We start from the raw sequence: 24,745 nt of genomic DNA on the forward strand, positions 1-24,745 counted from the left end.
CCTCTAACAGTTGCCACATCATGTGGCAGTGAATTCCATATATTACAGATGCACTCTTTAATATCCAGAGGAGTCAGCCATGTTTGTCTGTAGTTGCAAAATAGGAAAAAGTCCAGTAGCACCTTTAAGACTGACCAACTTTATTGAGGTATAAGCTTTTGAGAATCACATGCATAAGTGGATGTCATCAACATATTGATGGAACCGAGACTTCCAGCTTGGGATCCATGGAGGTCTAATGCAGCTCAGGGAGCTGGGCTGTCCGAGTCACTGTTTGTAGGGCTGGAGGGGTGCAAACTGCCTGCAGCCCCTTGTTCTCAGGCGGAGAAAAGGCAAGTATGCTCAAGACCTTGAGGGCGCGTTGATCTCAGGTGTGAGGGGGGTTCTACGTAATGAGCCCCCATCCACCCTTGAGGTCCCACCCGAAGAGAGGTTGCTGAGATCTCTGCAGTGACTTTGGAGTCAAATTTTGGCATAAGACCCACATGCCCAAGCTTCAGCAAACTAAGAAGGGTACCTGAATCGATTGGATAATCAAAGCAGCGATTACAACCCAAGAGAAACATCTAAGAAGGTAAAGATTGCTATCTCTCATTACGGGACTGATTACAATAAGAAATAAAGTGACAAAGAGATCTAGAAAACTGCAAAAGACTTGATATATAATTGAGAAAACTCCGGCAAATAAATTATTAAAAAGTGACATTGTAAAGAAAAGTTAGAGTGGAAAAACGATTATTGTTTACATACCTGCGGCTAGAGAGAGATAGTGGACTGTGAGAAACTTTCAACATCGCGAGGACTGCTGTGAAACGGAGAGGAACAGGAAGTGCATCAGAACCATAAAGAGCTTGGCGAGAAGCGGCTTGTAAGCAGCGGAAGTGGAATATTGCCATTTTTGAAGAGGGCAAAGCTGCGGCTTCAAGAAAAATGGAAGTAGGCCATCTTAGACAAGGGTAAGGGCGGTTGCCTCAGAATAAAACCATAGAGAAAAGACGCCTGACATTTTGGACCGCGTAAATATCAGTTTTTACAAAAATAACCTAAACTTTGACTTTTAAAAATAAAGGAAAATAATAAAATTGCGCCACGGAGTTAAGGAAAAGAGCAGACTCGTGGGAGCGAAGTAGAGCTAGCACCACGATGTCGAAGAAGGAATGGCAAATGGCGCTGGAAAACCTAGACAAAAAAGTTTCGGAAGGGAATAGAGCTTAAAGATATGATGCAAGAGATGGTGAAAAATTTGAAAGACTTTAAAGAGACACTTAAATCAGAGATGGCAGAATTAGCGAAGAATATGGATCAGGTTCAAAAAGAAATGCAAGTTACACAGCAGAGAGTTAACGCAGTAGAAGAGGCGGCTGATACCTTGGCAGATGGGCAGAGAATGGAGCTGAGAGGCATGAAGGGAAGAATGGCCGTAGCTGAATGTAAACAAATGGAAAGACAAGTGAGATTTCATGGAATCCCGGAAATTTTGGAAAAAACAGCCCAAGAGCAGATTACAGAAATTTTGGCGGCATACCTGGGAAAAGAAGAAGAGGAGATCACAGTGCTTCTGGACGTGGCATACAGAATTAACTCAAAATTTGCAGCTCAAAGGAAGTTACCAAGAGATATGATTGTGCAATTTACAACTAGAAAGACAAGAGAGTCAATTGTGAGTAAACAATTTCAGGACCCATTAGAGGTTGATGGGAAAGTGGTGAGAATCATGAAAGAACTGCCCAGATCGGTGTTGTTGGAGAGGAAGAAGTATAGAGAGCTGGTCCAGATGTTAAAAGACATGAAAATCAGATACAGATGGGAAATACCTGAAGGACTGGCTTTCGAATTTGGTGGTGTAAGGAAAATCATCAGATCTGGCCAGGAGATGAAAAGGTTTATCAGGGACAATGAAAAAGACTTACCAAAAGGAGCTAAAATTTGATCATGGAGTGTAAAATCATATCTTGGAATGTAAATGGACTAAATTCACCTTTTAAACGTAAGACTATTTTCCACTGGCTTTTAAAACAAAAATGTAATATAGTGTGTTTGCAAGAGACACATATTAAAAAACAGGATGTGAAATATTTGAAACTTGCAAAACTTGGAAATGAATTTGTAGCAGCTTCCAAAAAGAAAAAGAGAGGAGTTGTACTATATATAAAGGAGGAGCTACAGCCAAAACTGGTTCTAAGTGATACAGATGCTAGATATATTGCAGTGTAAATAATTTGGAACTCTAAGAAGATTTTGGTGATTGGAATTTATGCGCCCAATGGGGCAAAAGAAAATTTTTTCAAGGACTTACAGGAACAATTAGATGAATTGACTTATGATCAAATAATTTTGGCAGGTGACTTCAATGGAGTTACAAATTTGGAAGAAGACAAGAAATCTAAAAGTGCACAGAAAAAGAGAGGACTTTCGCCAAAATCGTGTTTTGCGATTAAGGAACAAGAAAGTCTGGAAGATGTGTGGAGGAGACAAAATCCGAAAAATAGACAATATACATTTTACTCTGCAAGACTTTTTACATTATCAAGAATTGACATGATCTGGGCCTCCAAAGAACTGGTGATATGGACTAGAGATGTGGAGATAATGCCCAAGGTAGGCTCAGATCACAATCCAGTTATGTGGAGATTTGGGAAAAATGAAAAGAGGATGGAGGATAAATGAAGACTTGCTGCAAACGGAAGAAAATATGGCGTTGTTACGAAGAGAGACCAAATTTTTTATACAGTGCAATTTGAATAAGGATGTACCAACTAACAAGGTATGGGACACATATAAAGCTGTTATTAGAGGAACACTAATGGATCTGAATGCAAGAGCTAGGAGGAGTAGGGAAGAAAAGAGACTTGAAATTATGGAAAAAATTAAAGCCAAAGAGATACAACTTAAAAAAAGACCAGGAAAAAAGAAAATATTTCAGGATATGAAAATCCTGCAGGAACAATTGACGGCAATGAACAATAGAGAATTGGAGTGGAACTTAAAAAAAATGAAACAGAAGTCGTTTGAAGGTGCAAATAAGCCTGGGAAATATTTAGCGTGGCAATTAAAAAAAAAGGGAGTAGAAAATCATAACTAAGATTCGAGAGGAAGATAAAACATTGACAGATCAATCAGCCATTAGTAGAGCCTTTTTAAAATTTTATGCAAAGCTGTACCAAAAGAAAGAGGTGAACAGAGATTCAATAGCGGAATATTTGGAGAAAGTGAAGCTTCCAGTAATTTCAGAGGAATGGAAAGAGAAGTTAAATAGGGAAGTGACAGAGGAAGAAATAAAAGAAGCTATACAATCAACAAAATTAGGGAAAGCACCGGGACCAGATGGAATAACAGCAAAGTTCTATAGAATGATGGCCAATGAGCTGACACCGTTTCTAAGTGAGGTAATTAATGGAATATCACAAGGCCAAAAGATTCCTGATTCATGGAATGAAGCTAATATATCATTGATCCCGAAAGATGGACAGGATTTGACCAACGTTAAGAATTATCGGCCAATTTCGTTGCTGAATAATGACTATAAAATATTTGCAAAAATTATGGCGGAAAGATTAAAGGGATGGATGTCGGAATTTATTGCAGAAGAACAAGCTGGATTCCTACCCAATAGACAAATTAAGGACAATTTAAGGACAGTAATAAATGCTATTGAATATTACGATAAGCACTGTGATAGGGAAGTTGGTTTCTTTTTTGTAGATGCGGAAAAAGCATTTGACAATTTGAACTGGGATTTTATGTTTGCCACTATGGAAAAGCTGCAAATGGGAGAAAAGTTCACACAAGCAGTTAAAGGAATTTACAAAGACCAGTGTGCAGCGATTGTAGTTAATGATGATTTGACTACATTTTTTTTATTATTATTTTTATTAACTACATTAACTAACAATACAAAGGGAAGAAAGGGAACAAGGGGAGGAAGGATTTTTTTTTTTTTTTAGTAGATTTGACTAAAAAATTGAAAATAGGTAAAGGTACAAGACAAGGTTGCCCATTATCTCCATTGTTGTTCATTTTGATTTTGGAAATTTTGTTGATTCAAATTTGAGAGGACGATACAATCCGTGGCATAAAAATAAAGGAATTTTCCTACAAAGTCAGGGCATTTGCGGATGATGTAATGTTGATAGTGGAAGATCCAATAGACAATATGCCAAAAATAATGGATAAAATAAAGGAATTTGGTGATTTGGCGGGATTTTATGTGAACAAAAAGAAGTCGAAGATATTGTGTAAGAACATGACGAAGCAAAAACAGCAAGAATTAATGGATATAATGGACTGTGAGGTAGCTAATAAAGTGAAATATTTAGGAATTGAGTTGACTGCAAAAAATATAGATTTATTTAAAAGTAATTATGAGAAACTGTGGCAACAAATAGAAAGAGATTTGATAAAATGGAATAAATTAAATTTGTCATGGTTGGGAAGAATAGCAGCAGTGAAGATGAATGTGCTACCACGTGTGATGTTTTTGCTGCGAACTATTCCAATTATCCGAGACTTCAAACAATTTGAGAAATGGCAAAGAAAAATTTCAGACTTTGTGTGGGCAGGCAGGAAACCCCGAGTGAAAATGAAGGTATTACAAGACTCGAAAGAAAGAGGGGGGCTGCAACTGCCAAACATAAGATTATATTACGAAGCAATTTGTCTGACATGGTTAAAAGATTGGATAACGTTAAAAGACCGTAAACTGCTGACTTTGGAGGGACACAAAAAGTTGTTTGGATGGCATGCCTATTTGTGGTATGATAAAGTTAAAGCGGACTCTATGTTTTTGCATCACTATATCAGAAGAAGCCTTTTCACAATCTGGAAGAAATATAAGAATTACATGGAAAGTGGTATCACTTCATGGGTGGTACCATATGAAGTAATAGATCCGAGAACTGTTTATAATGAACAACAATGTTTAACTTATAAAGAGATATTGTCGATAGAACACAGAATACCAAAAATAAAGACACAAGAAGAGTTATCTCCTCACTATGGATGGTTTCAATATAGGCAAATTAGGGATCTTTACAACTCGAACTGTCTAAAGGGAGGAATAAGACTAAAAAACTCGGAGTTAGAAGAAGTGATTCTACAAGAAGGCAAAAAAGATATTTCGAAAATATATAAAATACTTTTAAAATGGTATACGGAAGACGAGACAGTCAAAGTCCAGATGGTGAAATGGGCAATAAAGAAATAACAATGGAATCATGGGAATACTTGTGGAAAAATACTTTGAAGATTTCAACTTGTACCAACGTTAAAGAGAATGTATACAAAATGATGTATAGGTGGTATTTAATGCCTAAGAAGATTGCGCATGGAAATGCAAATATGTCAGATAAATGCTGGAAATGTAAAAAGCATGAAGGATCATTTTATCATATGTGGTGGACTTGTGAGGTAGCTAAGCAATACTGGGGAGATATAATAGAAATAATTAATGAGGTTTTGCAAACCCAAATAAATAAGAACCCAGAGTTGTTGCTACTGAACTTGGGAATGGAAGAAGTTCCAATGCAGTATAGAACATTGCTATTTTACATGACTACAGCAGCAAGACTTTTGTATGCGCAGAAATGGAAAGTGCAAGAAATACCAACTATAGAAGATTGGATTTACAAATTGCTGTACATGGCTGAGATGGACAAAATGACAAGAAAACTTAAAGATCTTGATCCAGGAGAATATATTGCAGACTGGGAGAAATTGAAACAATATCTAGAAAAAAAATGGGATGTGAAAGGAGGATTGTGGCAGTTTGAGAATTATTAGTATGTGACTTTATAAAGGGGAGAGAGAAGTAACTTTACCATTAATGGGGAAACTTAGCTATTAATTAATCTAAGCTAATATTAGTAATAAGGAGATTGTATTAAAAAATAGATAGTTTAAACAGTGAAATGTAGATTGATATATCAGAAAATTGGAGATATAGAAGAATTTGAACATGCTTAGAATAAGTGATATAACATATATAGGATTTAGAAAAATTATGGTTAAGAGTAATTTGAGTAATAAGAGGGGTTTGGGGTTGGAAAGCTGTTGGAAGTCAGTAAGGAGGGGGGGAAAGGGTGGGGGCCGATATAATTTAGATAAGACGGGGAATTTGTGTATTGAATAATATTGTATGTACTCACCAATAAATTAAAAAAAAGCATATTGATGGAACCCAGTACCAATGCCTCAGACAATCTAATTCAAAAGTTTTTTAATCAAATGGATTCTGGTTTTGGAAAAGGCATGCTCAAAACTTCTAAGTTGCTGCTCACCAAGTAGATTTCTGGCTCACAACACTGCACTGCTTAGAGGGAACATTGCAGGGAAGGGGTGGGTAGGCAAGTGGGCCCGAATTGCAGGAGTGCTCCTGGGGGGTGGCTGCACCCTGTGTGATGACATCTGTGACAGACTCAGCTTCAGAGGCTGAGATCTTCAGTCAGTGAGCATATGATTGACATGTCTCCCACCCCATTGGGGATAGCCTGAAATGGCAGTTGGGGATGGAATGTTGGGGAAGTTGTCAGTTGGAGTTGGAGAGTAAACAATAGAGTGAAAGAGAGTTGGAGCCTGGCTTTTGACCAGAAAGGGTCAGCCAGAGAATCCTCTGGGAGAGGAAATAATGTTTGTGAAGCACTGTCAGTCCTCGGACTAAAGTGGGAAAACCCAGCACTAACTCCTGCTTAGACTTGAGAGTTCTGGGAATTATAGTGGGCCAAGGAAGTGGGTAGAGAGGAGTCTCCCCTTCAGTGCCAGGAACAGGGTTATAGCTCATAACTATAATGCCTGCCCAGTATCTAGTAAGGGTTTGTCTCAGTGCAGCATCCTTAAGTCTGGAGAGGAGGGGAAGTCGTGCTGTGTCTGTGCTTTAAAAGGGAAACATTTGTGAAGCAGTGTCAACCTCTGAAAGAAGCCTGCAATCTAGTGTTAAACCAAGTGTTTTGTGCCTCACACCAGTGAAGTTGCTGTATAAAAACCTTTCTGTTACTTAAGTCCAGACATCTGCCTACCTGCCTTTTGATTTTTAACCTTCTGTAAATAGACCTTCAGTTACGTTTTGAACCTCCCCAAGCCTTGTGCGCCAGTTTCTGCTAAAGGGAAACGCAAACCCCTGATCTGTCCCCTACTAAGACTTGGCTGGGTAACCATTTTCAATATTTCTTAAGGGTGGGACAAGAAGGAAAGTTGAAGCTTAACATCAACCACGCTACCAGAGGCTTCCCAGCCCAGTATACAGCTTTATAGGCTTAAAGAGGAGAAGTTTTACCTCAGGGTAGGGGAAGGTCAGCTTAAGCCTAAGTTGGACGTGGGTTTGTGGCAACATCACTTCCCAGAAGTGACATCATTGAGCGGTTCTGGGAGCATGTGTGTACTTTGCTCACATGCGTGTGGTACCAGGGGTGCCACCTCCTGCCAGGAGTTGCCCTGGGTGCTGGCAACCCACAGTACACCACTGAGTTCCACCACCTCTTTTCCCAGAAAAAAAGCCCTGGTGCATGCTAACTTTAGCAGTATGAAGTAAATAATCTTCTCACCAACACAAGCTATTTAGGATGACATTTTGTACAGGAGTCTCAGTGATTCCTCAGTATTTTTTAGTACTTTTTTTTAAAAAAAACCAACAACATTGCAACGTATTAACACTGCATTTTGTTTAAAAGTTTTTAAAATCCCATTTAATATTTTAAAGTTTCCCTCCAGAACACCTCAGCCAATCAACTCACAGAAATTTTGTTAAATTTGGAACTCAAATAACACTGTGTGATCATTGACAGACAAGTTCAGGTTGAGGTAAAGGTCAACCACAATCCCTTCTAATGTTCAAACAGTACGACATTGTAAGGCATGTGCAAAACCCACAAAACAAAACATCACAGTGATGAAACTGCTGGCTCCATCTTCTTTCAGAAAGGCCAGAGCAAAATAGACATTTTCTATGTGCAGAAATAAAAGCCAGACACCACTGTGGTTGAACTCTCTCATCTGTGGAATTACAGAAGCCCAAAGCAGATCTGATCCTCACAAGCTGAATATCCAGAAAACTCACTATAAGTAACCCTTAGAGTTGAGTAAACCCTGAGAGTTGAGTTCTAGTGTCACCGTATCTGAGTCTGCTGGACAAAGAAGATTCAAGGAGCTGTACTTCTGAAGACAAATGCAACTGTAACAGCTACTTCAATAAATAGCTAAAGGCATTTCACTTTGGAATGACTCATAAAGAGCTGTGTGAGTATAGAGGATGCAAGCAGCTTTTGTCATTTGTCAAAAAGGAATGACGCCAAGGGCAAAAAGTATGACAAGGTGGTAGGCCAAGAAAGTACAATGTGAATCATGCAGTGAAAAAATGTATAACTCTGAGGAATATAAACCTTTGGGGTGATAGAAGGAAATATATATCTTTTTGAGTTTCTTTTATATGCAATGGCGTCCAGAGTCATCTGGGGGGGCCATATTGTGGGCGATGTAGGGGGAGGCGAATGGGGACATGGCACGGTGGCTGCCATGTTGTATTGGGGTGGGGGGGAGACCAGGGGCCAGGGGACCATGCCCACGCATATCCTGCGCAGGCCCCTCGTTTGGGAGGCTGGCCCCTGCCCCCTCAACATTGGCTCGTGGTGGCATGGAAGCAAGATGTGCTAGGGCCAAGTAGAAGGGCAGCTAGGCCGGAGTAAGGTGTGTGGGCCACGGGCCATGGTGGCAGTGAATGGACCATGCAGGCCCCGGCAGCTTGAGACGGCGGCGGCAGCGGGGGGCTGTGTGGGGCCTCGGTGGTGGCAAAGGGAGCAAGCTGGCCTTCAGAAGAGAAGCCCAGCTGGGCACTTCAAATGAGAGCAGACCCACGGAGGATGAGCGGCGCAGAGGCCGAGAGGGGCTATGCAGGCACGCAGCAGCAGTGGCTTCTGCTTCCCTGAGTCCCTGCTAGCTACGGTGCTTGGGCTGCGGGCAGCCAGCCTTGCTACTTAGCCCTGACCTGTGGCGACTACAATACAGTTTCCCCATAATAGGGAAACTGAGCCTGAGGGCCCTATTTCTCCCAAAACGGATCATTGCCCAATGCCCAATACGCCACAAGATCCCCAAAATGGCTCACTGCCAACGCTTGTAGAGCTGCAAAACCAGTGCCCTACGACCACGTGTCCAGACACCAGCTAGACAGGCATCACCAGGCAAGAATCATGGCCATTCTGCAATATCTGACCAGGGGAAGAATCACCTCTTGGGTAACCACCAGCAGCCCCACAGCCTCGGACCCCTGCATCTTGCTCCATTGAGGCTTGGCGTCTTGAACCCACTCTAGCCATCTGTCCAAAAAAGGCTCATCCTAGGCCAGGACCCCTTAAGGAGCTACCAGTCAGCCCTGAAGAAATGCCCCAGGTTGCCTACTGTGGGTCACTGCCAGTATCCAAAGTGCTGGAGCTCGCCTCCAGGTGCTGGCCCACTTGCCACCACTAGAACTAGTGACCTCCGTCCCCCTCCCATAAGGCTGCACCAAAACCAGCTCAGCACCTGCAACTAGAAAGAGAGAATCAGAAGGAAGCATGGGCTCCGGCAATGCAACTTGGTGCTGAGTCCACCCATCTGCAGGAGGCCATCCCTAGGCCACCCTGCTGGTGATCACCTCTACCACTGAGGAGTGGACAAAGACCAAAAGCAAGGACCTGTGGCTTGAAGTGCGTCTCCATGCCCAGAGGAAGGCAAAACATCTTCAGGCCCCCAGGGCCAATCGGGCCTGTAGGAAAATTCCTTCCTGACCCCAAATTGGTGATCGGCATTACCCTGGGCACGTGAGAAGGGACCATCGGACCTATCCTGATACACCCTCCACCAGTCAGCTAGCAGACAGGCTCGGGTGGCCAGCCAACCCGAAGCAGAAAATGACTCCTACCAGGTGAGGTGTTGGCTGGAAGGGCGACCACCAGATCTGTGGCCCGGAGCCATGCACAGGAGTGAGCTGCGTGTCTGCCTGAGGGGAGGGGCAGCACCACCCTACAAGACCATGTCTAGGGCTGAGCCACAGGTCCCCACCCAAGGAGAAACCCACCAAGTGATCCTCCTTAGTGTTGGGGGCGGAGCCCCATTTTTAATTTAATTTAATTTTAATTTTAGTGAGACCAGGGGACACCTGGCTGTAGATCTGGCTGGCTGTAGCACAACTGGAAGATGAGAGGGCAAGCAGGGCGAAGGTTCAACCAGACAAGAAACCCTTTGACCTCCAGGATCAAGAAACCCCTTGAACTCCCAGGGAGACACCATCTTCCTCATCCTGACCCACCCCTCCTACCATCCTCTCCTGCTGGCAGAAAGCCCCCAAGGCCAGCCAAACCAAGAACAGAAATAACTCGTAGTAAGCTGGGATGGTGGGGGGGGGGGGGGTTACCTCCAAGGACCATGCCAGGGAGTGAGCACTGGGTCTGCCCAAGGGGAATGCAGTCCCAGTTGGATCCAGGCCTCCAATCCCTCTTGGTGTTGGGAGGAAGCCCCATATCCCCAGGAAGACCATAACATGCCTGGCTGTGGCCATAGGCATCAGCCAGTAGGCCGAATTGTCATGATTAACTAAAGACCGGATTCCGGGGCCAAGGCTGGTAGGGCTTGCAGGGGGAAATGAGCAACCAAACCAAGAACTCCCTTGATCCCCCATGTAGTTACACCTCCCATAAGTTACCAGAAATCGGCCCAGGCTGTGACTCCATCCAAGGGGGGTGTCCAGAGGATAGTCCCTCTGAGTCTAAGGTGCAGATTCCAGGTCCTGCTACCTATGAGGCTAAGAAAACAATCAGTTAGCAAACATAATAAGATGGACTTGCACATACGGTGCCTGAACCAGTCCCTCTGGGTCCATGGTGTAGTTTCCAGATCCTGCCGCATCCTGGGCTGGGCAAACAACTTGTTAGCTGACTTATTAAGATGAACCTGTGCATAAGGTGCATGACCCCCACTCTAGGCCTGGGGAAGGGCAATTGAGGACCTAGACCATGCCAGGAAGCTGCTTAGGAAGCCTTCCGCCAGAGGCACAGTAAACAGAGTGCCCTGAATAGCGTGTAACTTCAGGCAATCCCCGCCATCCCTCATGGCCTATGCTAAGAAAGTTCTGTAAGTTGAGGCGATGTGAAATTGCCCGCAGTGGCAGAAAATGCGGGGGGCCCTGAAGGGACAGAGAAGCCATGCTGGTCAACATCCTTAGGCACATCAGAGGGGAAACCATGGAGGGGCAATGGTCAGGGACCCTGCATTAGGCCATGTCAAGGCTAAGGAGATGATTAAGCCTCAACCTCCCACCACTACAGGAGGACTGGGAGAGCCATCTGAACCCAATGAGGATACTTGGGGTTCTATGAAAATAGAAAAGCCTTGGCACCCTCCTGCCGAGAACCTAGAAGCCAGCAGCAATTTGGATCAGCCCCTAGACTGAATGGAACACCTGGGATGCCGATTCCAATAAGGAGTTGAATGAGAGAAAAAGAAAATATTATCCATTCACTATCTGTCTGACCCCTGGGACCCTCATTGTGCAAGGAGAAAATGAGAGTATGTTTTTGTTTCTGCCCTTTAAAGTGTGCCTAATCCCTGAGACTCAAGGTGAACTAACCAGTATGGGCCAGAACAGTCAATTTCAGAGACCATTTAATACACATGCAGCAGGGCATATACGTGCAATTTGCACGGACTCAAGAACCAGCAGACTACAATACAAACTTATTTATTAGTGGTTTGATATATATTTTTTCCTACATAGTTGTACAATTCATAGTTTGCACTGCTGAAATTCTGTATCAATTTGCTGAGATGCTGAATTGTCAAGGTGACAAGCTGATTTGAATGACTTACTGTTCTACCAATGGCTCCAATACTGGAAAGCTGAATTGCCCGATTCAATAGATTGATTGATTGACTGATTGGCCATTGGAGGAACAAACAATGTCTAGTTTCCAGGCTGTGATATTTACCAAGCATGCCAGTGCAGTGCATAACAGTTGGCTCTTTTTGAAGCTATAGAAACTCCAAGGTGACCTCCTTGAGAAACACACATTTGTGCCTCTATTAAAAATGAAAGACATTTCCTGGGCCCTTTAAGTTTCTATCAAACACAAGGACTAGAAGGCATGAACTAAATGTAAGACATTGTTTTGCCTTGCAGGGTTCACGGCAGTATTTCTTTACCTAGGGAGTGTTCTGTACAATGCAAGAGGGAGATTAACAACAAACAGACAGACTGCAGGCAAGCCTATAAGGGTACAGCATAAGAAAGCATGGGAACTGGGAGGCAAGCACTGCAGTATTGGAGGCTTATTTTAAAACTAGACATCAAAGAGATGTATGCTTGGGACACTTTCCACACTTAGGATTTCTTATGTTCCTTCAAAAGTTTTGTTTGTGGTATTATAGGGGGAGGGCCCTGAATAGAGCTGTGACTTAAAGAGACAACTTGAAGTAATAGTTCCTACAAAATAAAAATTGTTTAATTGAAATCTTTATTACCCACCTTTCCTTTCAGATACAACAATGTACTTAAAATATGTAAAAGCATTCATAAAAATTCATTGATACCCCCTAGTCATAGTACAAATCATAATCTTTAGTCATTAATCACTTGTCCATGAAATCAACAAAATTCAGTAAAATGAAGGGCAGATTTGCATTTTATGAACAAGACAGTTGTTGTGGCTATACTTGTATTATTGTTTCTTCAGTGAAGTCTCCAGGTTCAGATGGCATACACCTGAGGATTCTTAAAAAATAGAATTATTAAACACATTAAGGAACAAAGACTGCTTGTAGAAAATCAGCATGGCTTTTTCAAAGGGAAGTCCTGACTTGCCAGTCTTTTGGAGTTCTTTGTCCAGGTTCACAAACATGTGGATAAGCTAATCTGGTAGATATTATGTACTTGGACTTTCAAAAGGACACCTAACCAAGGTACCTCAACAAATATTTGTAATATGCTTAGCAATCATGGAATAAGAGGACAGCTTACAAAATGGTTCAATGACAGGAAGTAGAAAATAGGATTAAATAGACAGTTTTTGCAATGGAAGTAATTGAGCAGCAGGGATCAGTATTGGGGCTGGTGCTATTTAATTTGTTATAGTGATTTGAAATTAAGAGTGAGTAGTGCAGTGCAGATGACACCAAATTATTCAGGGTGGTGAAAACCAAGGCAGATTGGATTGTGATTGGATTGTGATTCGGACTCCTCCGCGCAGCGGCGAAGGAGGCCAAAAATGGCCCCTCTGCCCCTCAAATGGCCGCTGCCCTGCAGGCCCATGCAGCAATGGAAGAGGCCAAAAATGGCCTTCCCGTCCCTCGTGAGAGGAGGGGGAGGACACTGCAGGTCTGCAGGGTAAGTGTGGGGCTGGGGCTGAGGGGGTGGGGTTTGGGTAGTTTAAAGGGCCCTGTGGCTTGCAAGTGGCAGGTCCCTTTAAACTATCAGCTGGCAGGTGGCAAGGGGGGGATCCCCTCTGCCAGCTTATAGTTTAAAGGGCCCTGCTGCTTGCAAGCCACAGGAAAAGTTTATATGGCCATTTCCCTGGGGAAATGGCTATTTAAACTGCCCCTTTACAACCCAAATGAACCAGTAGACCAGTTCGTGGAAGTTTGTGGAAACGAGCTTCCCCGAACCACTGGTTTGCGAACCACGAACCGACCTGGTTCGTGTGGTTTTTTGGGTCGTAATTCGATTCGTGCACATCTCTGCTAGGAGGTAAAATCAGGGAAAGGCCTGGCTTCTATGATTTATTTGTTGGCCCAGCAGGGCACCTGGTTGGCCACTGTGTGAAACATGATGCATAGACAAAATGAAGACTAACTGATCCAACTGGACTTTTCTTATGTCCTTATGTTCAAATATATGAAATGTGAACGATATATTTGCATCTTCAAGCAAAAGTGGGTCATAAGCCAGCCATCCTTAATGGCAGCTCCTGCCCTTTGCACCCTTCTCTTTCTCTTCTCTCCTTCCTTTCTAGCTTCTCTCATTCTTGCCTTGCCCTCCCCCTTTGCAACAATAACGCAAGTGAAAAAGGATATCTGGCAACTATTAAGTTTACAATAGTAGCTAGAAGAAGGAGGGAAAGGCTGGAGAGTAGGTGTGAGCTGTTCAGTGCATGGAAAACAAGAGGAGGAGAGAAAGGGATGTGTGTGAATGCAGGCTGTGTCTTGGTGCTGCTCTTTCAGCATCCCAGCCTCTTGACTAGCCCTCTGCAGTGTCTCACTGCTCTCTTCCTGCTGTGTGAGATTTACTTCACTGATCCACTTGCCACCCACTTTTTTGCTGACATCTACCATCTTCCTACGTCACCTCAACCTGGCACTGCCCCCTCTAGTTCCTTTTCAATCTCCTGGGCCAGCCCTGGATGGGTTACCATACAAAGGAAATTTGGAATTGTGGGTCACCATACCCAAAAGGTTGGGAGCCACTGTCCTAAGTTACATACGTACTGTAAGAATTTCTGATTGTATATTATCTTCACTGCACTTGACACATTAGATATTCATACTCTGATCCTTCAGACACTTCACATATACATTTCATTTTTTTGCACTGAAATCATGCATATAACAGGGAAACCAGGATATAAGTTAAGATGTCAGTGTACAGTTTGCTCCCTTCCCCCTTCCTTCAGCTGTCTAATGAGAACTGCACAGTTGTGTATAGGTAGTGCACTCTTCAAACAACCTTCCAATGTTTACAGTAAACCATGCTGCAAATTTGTATGGACAAGCAGTTGTGAAACAAGCATCTTTGATTAAATACAAAATAGGCTCATGTAGGTGTAAGTAGTACTATGTGTGCTGGCCCAGGGCCATTACAAGGTAGTGCACTGGTACCAATCCAAATCTGCACATAATCATCAGCAAAACGTTTTCTTACACTGTAGAACTGAACTCCTCCTCTGTCCAGAATAGTAACTAATATATACCATGCAGGTAATGTGGGTATGTATGTCCTACATACATCTTCAATAGGCATTAATGCACAATCTGTTGCCAGTGAAAACAAAGCATTAGTGGATTCTATCATGATGTAAAAAAGAATTCTGGGATTCCACAACATATTCAGAACACTGAGAGTTATCTCTGCATTACGTATTGTCAGGACTGTGAGATTAGAAACTACTCCATTTCTGCTGTTTTTTTGACACATTGAGCTAGGATTTTGGGGATAGGCATCTATCTCCTCTGGTTCCAGGGCTGCTGCCCGGCTCTGGGGCCAAGCTCAGTGGGCACCTCGGCTGAGGGCTCACATTGATTATTATTGATCAGTGCCTGATCTGTTCAGGTCTGTGGGAGTGGTGGACTAGGGCTCTAGTCCCTCCCTCCCTCTGGTGCCAGGGCTGCTGCCAGGCCCTGGGGCCAAGCTCAGTGGGCACCTCGGCTGAGGGCTCACATTGATTATTATTGATCAGTGCCTGATCTGTTCAGGTCTGTGGGAGTGGTGGACTAGGGCTCTAGTCCCTCCCTCCCTCTGGTGCCAGGGCTGCTGCCAGGCCCTGGGGCCAAGCTCGGTGGGCACCTCGGCTGAGGGCTCACAGTGTCATCTCCTTTCCTCTCCTTAATTGTTGTTTGCTGGCACTATGAGGCCTCGGGTGGGAGACAAGAGTGGTCGTGGGGGGAAGTGTCTTTTGGTGCTACACCTCTGAAGATGCCAACCACAGCTGCTGGCGAAACATCAGGAACTACAATGCCTAGACCACAGCAATACAGCCCAGAAAACCCACAACAACCATCGTTCTCCGGCTGTGAAAGCCTTCGATAACACAGTGCAGAGATTGTCCCAGTTGCAGCATGGGAAGCAGTGCTGTGCAGGGCTCTGGAGCAGCAGAGACTCCCGCTCCCAAAAAATCACCAGTTGCGGCTGTGGAGGAGGCTGAAGAGCTCTTGCCGCCAGCGGAAGAGGAACACCTGAAAATTTGGGGGGAGGAGGAGGCTGAGGGATCCTTGGAGGAATGGTTGGGGTTCGAGGAAACATCCATCCCGTCCCCATCCCAAACTACCGGTTGTGCTGTCCCTGCCTGCAGTCCACCCATCACTCCATCTTCCATTGCCAGCTCCGTGGCACAGCCAGCAGTAACCCTTTGTCCTCCCTCCCCTGGAACAGTTAGTGGGCCACGGTTCAACCTCAATGTTTGAAGGCACTTTCGGTCCCTTCCTACTGACCCCCTCGTGGTGTGGTGCTGTGTGTGTGAGGGCCTGATGCACAGGGGCAATGACCTGAGGCACCTGTCATCAATGGCCTTGACTGAGCACCTGAAGAGGCACCACCTGAGCCTGTGGTCTCCGTCCTCGGCCAGTGAAACATCCATTGGGGGGAGACTGAGGGCCACCAGCTCGTCTGATCTGGGATCGGTGGGAGGGTCTCCAGAATGCACCCCGAGCAAGAAGCCTTGCCCTGAGGATGCTGCTGGTGGGAGCAGAAGGGTCAGGCAGGCCGCCCTGGGAGAAGTTGTTCCATTGGGGTCAGGGGTGGTGCCGCTGAAAAGGGTGAGGTCAAGGGCTCAGGTGGTGGGCGTTTGTGTGGTGGTGCAGATCATTGCCCTGCAAGGCTTCCCCCTATTAGTCATGGAGGGCATGGGCTTCCAACTGCTGTTCCAGCACTTTGCCCCATGGTTCTCCATGCCGTTGAGTCATGCCTGCCCTCTATGAGTCAGTGCGAGACATGGTGTGCAGAGAGCTGTCGGCCGCCCAAGGCAGAACAGTGCACTTCATGGCTGACCTGTGGAGTGGCTGCCAACATGGGTACCTTGCCATCACCGCCCACTGGTGGCAACCAGAGGACCTTCGCCACCCCAGGCCAAGATCCGGCAGCCGTAAAAAGGTGCCCAGCTTGACACCGGGCTACAGGGTGGTTCTTCTTCAGGCCCGGGGGATGGATGAGGTCCACACTGGGAAGAACATTGCAGCCATCATAAAGGCGGCTCTGAGTGAGTGGACGTCTGGGGTGGAAGGGTTTGTCCGTGGCTTCATGGTGATGGACGCGGGAGCCAACATGTTGAGGCATCCCTCCCGGGCCTGGTGTGCATGGCGCACAAGCTGCACCTCATGGTGCGGGTCGTGCTCGGGCTGGGGAGCAAGCCAAGGGACAGCTGGGATGAGGGAACCTTGCAGACGCGCAATCTGATGGACAGTTGCTGTCGCATTGCTTTCCATTTCTCCCGCAGCATAAACTCTTCCTGCTAGCCGTTCCAGAGGCAGGGAGAGGGAGGGGACCCCAAGCACCAACTCTTCCAGGACCTGCCCGCCCACTGGAACTCCACCTACGACATGATCTGTTGTCTGGTGGAGCAGCAGGGTGTGTTGGGAGGGTCCTGTCCTCTTTGGATGTGCTGAGGAGGGGAGAGGAGTTGAGCCTCAGCTCCATGGACTGGAGAGTCCTTGCCCAGATGTCCCGGATACTGAAACCCTTCAAGGATGCCACTGAGCTCTTGTGCTCCTACCAGGCCAGCCTGGGTCAGGTCCTCCCTCTGATCCACGGGCTCAACCGGTTTCTGGCCCAGGAGCTCCAGCACAAGCAAGAGCTCCTCCCCAGAGTCCGGGACTTTGTCCAGAGGATCCAGGCCTGCGTTGCTGAATGCCTGCATCCTCTATGCCATGAGGCACCATACCAACTGGCCTCCCTCTGTGACCCCCACTTCAAGGGCAGCATTGCCACGCAGGTGTGTCAGATGCAGCACTGGAAAAAGGAGCTCCGCACAGCAGTGTTCCATTTCCAGAGACAAAAGGCAGGAGAGAAGGAACCAGGCAGGGGCGAGGGGCAGGAGGGGGAGGAAGGGGAGGGGGAGGGGGAGGAGGTGGGAAGAGAGCCACGCCAGGGAAGAGCCACCCCAACAGCCACATTCGATCTCTGGGCCTCGTTGGTGGGCTGTGTGGTTGGCCGCTGCACAGTGGGCGCGTTCCTCTCAGTGGAGGACTCGTGGGGGCCATGGTGCGCGAGTACCTTGCTTAGTCCACCAAGCCCCCCCATGTCAACCTGTTGGAGTATTGGGCGAGGAAATCTGCCCGATGGCCGGACCTGTCCATCGTGGCAACAAACGTTCTGTCCTGCCTTCCCACCAGCATGCAGAGCGAACGGGTGTTCTCCCACCTGGGAGACCTCCTCCGTCCCCGCTGTGCACGTCTGCATCCGGACCTGGTGGACATGTTAACCTTCATAAAGGTCAACCTCAACCTACTGGGGCACCCTCCCGTGGACCTGGACCTACCCGGGCTCTGAGCCACTCTGGGGTTGTAGCCGGCCCAGCTCGTCCACAGCGGGCTCACGCCTCCCTCAGTTCTCGGGGCTGCTTCCATGGCTGGTTACCCTTTGCCCTCCTCTCCCAGACAAGTTCCCGTTCCCTCTTTCAACCTCTCCCTCTCCAGATGGTGCCGAAACGACCCCTCCCCACAACTTGTCCTGCCCATCCCATCCTTCCTGTGAAAGCAGGAAGGTGGGTGTTTTCTGATGCTCCGATTTTTGGGCACGTAGGGCAGCTCCGGAGCTGTGGCACATATGGTCGCACAACACAGAGCCCACTATCCTAGGCTTCTGCTGTCTGCTCTAAGCCACTTGAGTCATCTCCTGTCCATGAAGGCAGGGAGGTGAGTGATGTTGGCGACAGACTCCACTGCGACACAGGAGGGGTGAACAAGCCTCTGCCACAGCAGCCTGTGCAATTCGACACAGTGGCTGTTTGGGTCTTCTTGGTCATCCTCTCCCTGTCAAGTTTCCAGTCCCTCTTCACACCTCTCCCTCTCTGGATCTGCTCAGATGCCTCCCAAGCTCTCCTGTCTTTCCCATCCCATCCTTTCCGCGAAGGCAGGAAGGTGTGATGCTGTGAGCTGATGCTGCTTTTGGCCATGAGGAACAGCTCTGCTGCTGTTGCTGATGTTAGAGTGGCACTGCACGGTACCCTCCCATTCCATGGCACCTGGTGTCCCCTCTGAGCAGGGGGGAATGTGTCCCTCCCACCCTTTCCATGAGGGCAAGAAGGTGGGTGCTGTCTGCTGCCACCGCTTTGGACCACAAGGGGCAGCTCAGACGCATTTTCTGAGCTGACAGGTTTGAGCTGCACGGTGCACCCCTATCCATGTGCACCTGCTGTCCTCTCTGTGCACAGGGCGAATGGGTCCCACGACCAGTCACGTGTCATTTCTGCGAAGGCAGGAAGGTAGTTGAGGTCTACTGCTGCTGCTTTTGGGCATGAGAGGCAGCTCAGGAGCTGTTTCTAGTGTTAGTGTGGCACCACACGGTACCCCCCCTTTCCATGGGCACCTGCTGCCCCCGCTGAGCAGGGGAAAATGGGTCCCTCGCCTTCACACACTTTCAGTGAAGGCCAGAAGGTGGGTGCTGTATGATGCTTTGGCTTTTGGCCATGAGGGACAGATCAACTACTGTTGCACATAAAATTGTACGTCACTGTGGCCCCTGCCAACAGCAGCGGCTGTCCCCTCTGGGCAGGGGTGAATGGGTAATGCCACAACCACTCACATCCTTTCCATGAAGGCAGGAAGGTGTGGTGCTGCCAGCTGATGCTGCTTTCTGCCACGAGGAACAGCTCTGCTGCTGTTGCTGGTGATAGTGTGGCACCGCATGGTACCCCCCCTTTCCATGGGCACCTGCTGCCCCCTCTGAGTAGGGGGGAATGGGTCCCTCGCCCTCACACCCTTTCTGTGAAGGCTGGAAGGTGGATGCTGTATGATGCTTCGGCTTTTGGCCATGAGGGACAGATCAACTGCTGATGCACATAAAATTGTATGTCACGGTGACCCCTACCAAAAGCAGCAGTGGTCCCCTCTGGGCAGGGGTAAATGGGCAATGCCACCACAACCAGTCATGTCCTTTCCGTGAAGGCAGGAAGGTGAGTGATGCTGGCGACAGTCTCCACTGTGACACAGGGGGAGCAGACAAGCCTCTGCCACAGCAGTCTGTGCACTCCTTCAGGGTAGATGTTGGGTCCCTCCGTCCCAGTCCTGCTGTGCAATGCGGCCAGGAAGCCTCGGGCTCGGCTCTCCTCTCCCACACAAGTACACAGTCCCTCTTCTCACCTCGCCCTCTCCAGAACACTCAGTCCCCTCCCAATGACCTCTCCGGTCCTGTCCTATTCCATCCTTTCCGCAAAGGCAAGAAGGCGGGTGCTGTTGGTTGCAGCCACAGAGTTCCTCAGTGGGATCCTCGGAGGAGGCCTCGCGGCTGTTGGAATCTTCCTGTCACGCTGAGGCGGGTCCGGGGGTGTGGTCGGTGGGGTGGCGGCCGTGCTGACGCCCCCGCCGGCGGGTGCTGCTTGTGAATGCGGCCACGAGGCTTCGCCTATCCCGGTCCATGAAGAGCGGTGGTGGGGGAGGGGGGAAGGCAGAAGGCTCCACCCACAGGCCTCAGACTGGGCACCTTCCTTGGGTCAGTCGCTGGGGTGGGCCAGGACCGCCCCCTCCAGCATCTCCCTCAGGTCCCGGCTGAGCCTGCCCTTAGCGTCAGGCGCAGGTCTCGGCTCTCTCTCACGCTCTCTCTCGCTACACCAACTCGCCTCCAAAATCTCCTCCTTGGCCTGGGCCCGGAGCCTCCTTTGATCCCCTATCTCCAGCCCCACCCTCCTTCCCAACTTCCCCCACCCAACGTGATCCCTGCCACCTGGGTCAGACCCGGCCATAGCCGGTGGCCCCACCCCCGTTGCTGTCCCTCATTTGCCCTGGTGCCCGTCTCTCTCCCTTGCCCCTGCCCTCCTGCCAAGCCACTCCGGGTCGACGTGGCCCTTGGTGAATTGCCAGCGGCCGCTAGGCCCAGGAGGGCGGGTCCACCCAGGCTGCATGCTGCCCGGCTTCCGGGCCACCACTTGTGCCTGCAGCTGGGCGTGGCGGACCAGCCACGGGCCATGGGGCCACCTCCCCCACGACCGCCAGCGGCTCAGCCTGCTCTGTAGGCCGGTGGCCCGTCGCCGGGTCCGCCGCCACCCTCCATGCCACTGTGGCCACTGGCCCCTCGCTTGGGCACCTTGGCCGGCCTCTGGCTCCGCCGATGCCACACCCCAGGCCTCCGCCTGCCTGCACCATGCCGCTCCTTCCAGGGCCGTCCTGCCGCTGCGTGCCGCCGGCGCCGGTTTGCCTCGGCGGCGACGAGTCCCAGCCGCCAGGTAATCGCCCGCGGTGGGGGAAGTGCCCGGGGTGGGCCCAGTGCGGCGGTGAGTCCCGGGGTCGGCCATGGAGTCCAGGGCCATCCCCGGACACTTCTGACTTCACAGACCCTCTTTCGACCTGTCTCTCTCTGAAGCACTCCGACCCTTCCAAACAACATCTCCTCTCCCTCCCGTCCTTTCCATGAAGGCAGGAAGGTGGGTGCTGTTGGCTGCTGCCACAGAGTACCTCAGTGAGAGCTTCGGAGGAGGCTTCGCGGTTGTTGGTGGATTTTCCCACTTCCCCTCCAAATGACATAGAATCATAGAATCATAGAATCATAGAGTTGGAAGGGGCCATACAGACCATCTAGTCCAACCCCCTGCCCAGTGCAGGATCAGCCTAAAGCATCTCTGACAAGTATTCATCCAGCCTCTTCTTGAAAACTGCCAGTGAGGGGGAGCTCACCACGTCCCTAGGCAGTTGATTCCACTTTTGAACTACTCTGACCATGAAAAAGTTTTTCCTAATATCCAGCCGGTACCTTTGTGCATGTAATTTAAGCCCATTGCTTCGGGTCCTACCCTCTGCTGCCAACTGGAACAGCTCCTTGCCCTCCTCCAAATGACAGCCTTTCAAATATTTAAAGAGAGCAATCATGTCCCCCCTCAACCTTCTCTTCTCCAAACTAAACATTCCCAAGGCCCTCAGCCTTACCTCGTAGGGCTCAGTCTCCAGACCCCTGATAATTCTCGTCACTCTCCTCTGCACTCTCTCGATTTTGGCCACATCCTTTTTGAAGTGAGGCCTCCAGAACTGCACACAATACTCCAGGTGTGGCCTGACCAAGGCAGTATAGAGAGGGGCTATGACCTTCTGCGATTTCGACGCTATGGCCCCTTTGATACAACCCAAGATTGAATTAGCCTTTTTTGCCGCCGCATCACACTGACTGCTCATATTTAGTTTACAGTCCACTCTTACCCCAAGATCCCTTTCACATCTACTACTGCCCAGAAGTGTATCCCCCATCCAGTATTTGTGCTTCCCATTTTTGTGGCCCAGATGGAATACTGTGCATTTGTCTTTGTTGGATTGCATCCTATTCACAGCTGCCCACTTCTCCAGAGTATTCAGGTCTTGTTGAATTTTAATTCTATCTTCTTGGGTGTTTGCTACTCCTCCCAATTTGGTATCATCAGCAAATTTAATGAGCAGCCCTTCCACTCCTTCATCCAGATCATTGATAAAAATATTGAAAAGTACCGGGCCCAAAACCGAGCCCTGCGGCACCCCACTGGACACCTCCCTCCAATCTGATGAAACGCTGTTGACCACCACTCTTTGAGTGCAGTCCTCTAACCAGTTCCCTATCCACTGAACTGTCCTATAGTCCACTCCACACTCTTCCAGTTTGCCCATCAGAATGTCATGGGGGACCTTATCAAAAGCTTTACTGAAATCCAGACAAATCACGTCAACAGAGTTCCCCCGATCCAGTAAGCTGGTCACTCGATCAAAGAAGGAAACCAGGTTGGTCTGGCAAGATCTTTTAGGAACAAAACCATGCTGACTTCCCCAGATCACTGAGTGGTCCTTCAGATGCTTACAGATTGATGCCTTTAAAATCTGTTCTCATATCTTCCCAGCAACAGAAGTCAGACTAACCGGCCTGTAGTGTCCCGGGTCATCCTTCCTCCCTTTCTTAAAGATTGGGATAACATTCGCTCTTCTCCAATCTTGTGGCACATCCCCAGTCCTCCAGGAGGCCTTGAAGATGATGGACAGGGGTTCTGCAAGTTCTCTAGAAAGTTCTTTCAGCACTCTTGGGTGCACCCCATCCGGCCCAGGGGATTTGTATTCATCCTGTGCAGCCAGATGCCTCTCCACAACCTCTCTGTCAATGTCAATTAGCCACTCAGGTGTCCTGCCACATTTCCTACTTTCTCTAGATGTGCCTGAGTTCTTCAGGGAGAAAACAGAAGCAAAAAAGTCATTAAGCCTGTCTGCTTTTTCTCTGTCCGGCATCAGAGTTTCTCCATCTACTCCCAACAGCGGTTCAGTTGCCTCTTTCCTCCATCTCCTCTCCCTCCCATCCTTTCCGCCAAGGCAGGAAGGTGGGTACTGTCGGCTTCTGCCACACTGTTCCTCAGTGGGACCCTCAGGTGAGGACTCGCGGTTGCTGGGGGATCAGGCCCCCATCCAAATGTCATGTCCTCTCCCTCCCATGCCAGGAATACCAATGCACACCTCTATGGCCTGGCGGGCAGGCACATGGGGGGTGCTGCTGGCGAGCGGCCAGACCCCCCACCCCCTAAAGGGGAGGTGGCTCGTCACCACCTCCCCATGCCCGCCAGGCCCAGTGGCCGCAGTCTACACCCTCCTTTCAACCTGCACCAGGAATACCAGTGCACTCCACTTTGGCCTGGTGGATCTTCCCACTTACCCCCCACATGACAGGTCCTCTCCCTCCCATCCTTTCTGGCAAGGCAGGAAGTGGGTACTGTCAGCTGCTGCCACACTGTTCCTCAGTGGGACCCTCGGGTGAGGACCCGCGGTTGCTGAGGGATCTTCCCCCTCCCCCTCCTCATGATGACATGTCCTCCTCCTCCCATCCTTTCTGGCAAGGCAGGAAGGTGGGTACTGTTGGCTGCTGTCGCAATTTTTCTTAGTGGGACCCTCAGGTTGCTGGGGAATCAGGCCCCGTCCGAATGTTATTTCCTCTCCCACTCATGCTGGGAATACAACACGCTCCACTTTGGCCTGGCAGGTGGGCACATGGGGGGTGCCGCTGGTGAGCAGCCAGACCCCCTGCCCCCTGAGGGGAGTTGGCTCATTGCCACCTCCCCTTCCCCGCCAGGCCCAGCGGCCACCATCATGACCCACCATTCCTGCCCTTGCTGGGAATACCAGTGCACTCTGCTTTGGCCTGGCAGGTGGGCACATGGGGGGTGCTGCCAGCGAGCGGCCAGACCCCCTGCCCCATGAGGGGAGGTGGCTCGTTGCCACCTCCCTGTGCCCGCCAGGCCCAGCGGCCGCCGTCAAAACCCACCTTCTGTACGCTGGGCCAATGTCAACCAGTGGCTCTAATTGTATCGAGTGGGAGTTTCCTGGGGTCCTTGGATTGGAGAGGGTATAACTTCAAGATCCCTTTTGCAATCTTGTCCAAACTTGGTTGATGGCTGTAGCAGAGCCTGCAAAACACTCCCTGGGAATATGGGCTCTCTAAGTGCAACTGGGACCATTCTGTGCCCCACAAACCATGAACCATGAACCAGTTTGGCAACGGAAAATGTTCATGGCAGTTCTTGACCTCGGGATTGTCGTTGGCACCGAACCATGAACCATGGTTCGTGCCAATGTCTAATTGGGACCATGCAAGGTGGAGAGGAGAATTTACTCCTTAAATCACAATACTTCCTGTTATTAGTTTTAAATGAAAAAGACAGATTTTTTTTTCATCAGACATATTTTAAAATGTTAATACCATCACAGGGAGCTTATTTTCATTTAGTGAAATGAAGCGGAGTTACACCCCCTTCCTCTCCCTGCATGACCCAAATGGGGATGTGCACACATGCCCCATTTGAAAGCAGCCTGTGATCATCATTACATCTATTTGTGCCTTAGGAAGAAGCCATCAAGGATGTAAGATAACTGAGCG

The sequence above is a fragment of the Eublepharis macularius genome, chromosome 4, assembly GCF_028583425.1.
Source record: "Eublepharis macularius isolate TG4126 chromosome 4, MPM_Emac_v1.0, whole genome shotgun sequence".
In the NCBI taxonomy this organism is placed as follows: domain Eukaryota; kingdom Metazoa; phylum Chordata; class Lepidosauria; order Squamata; family Eublepharidae; genus Eublepharis; species Eublepharis macularius.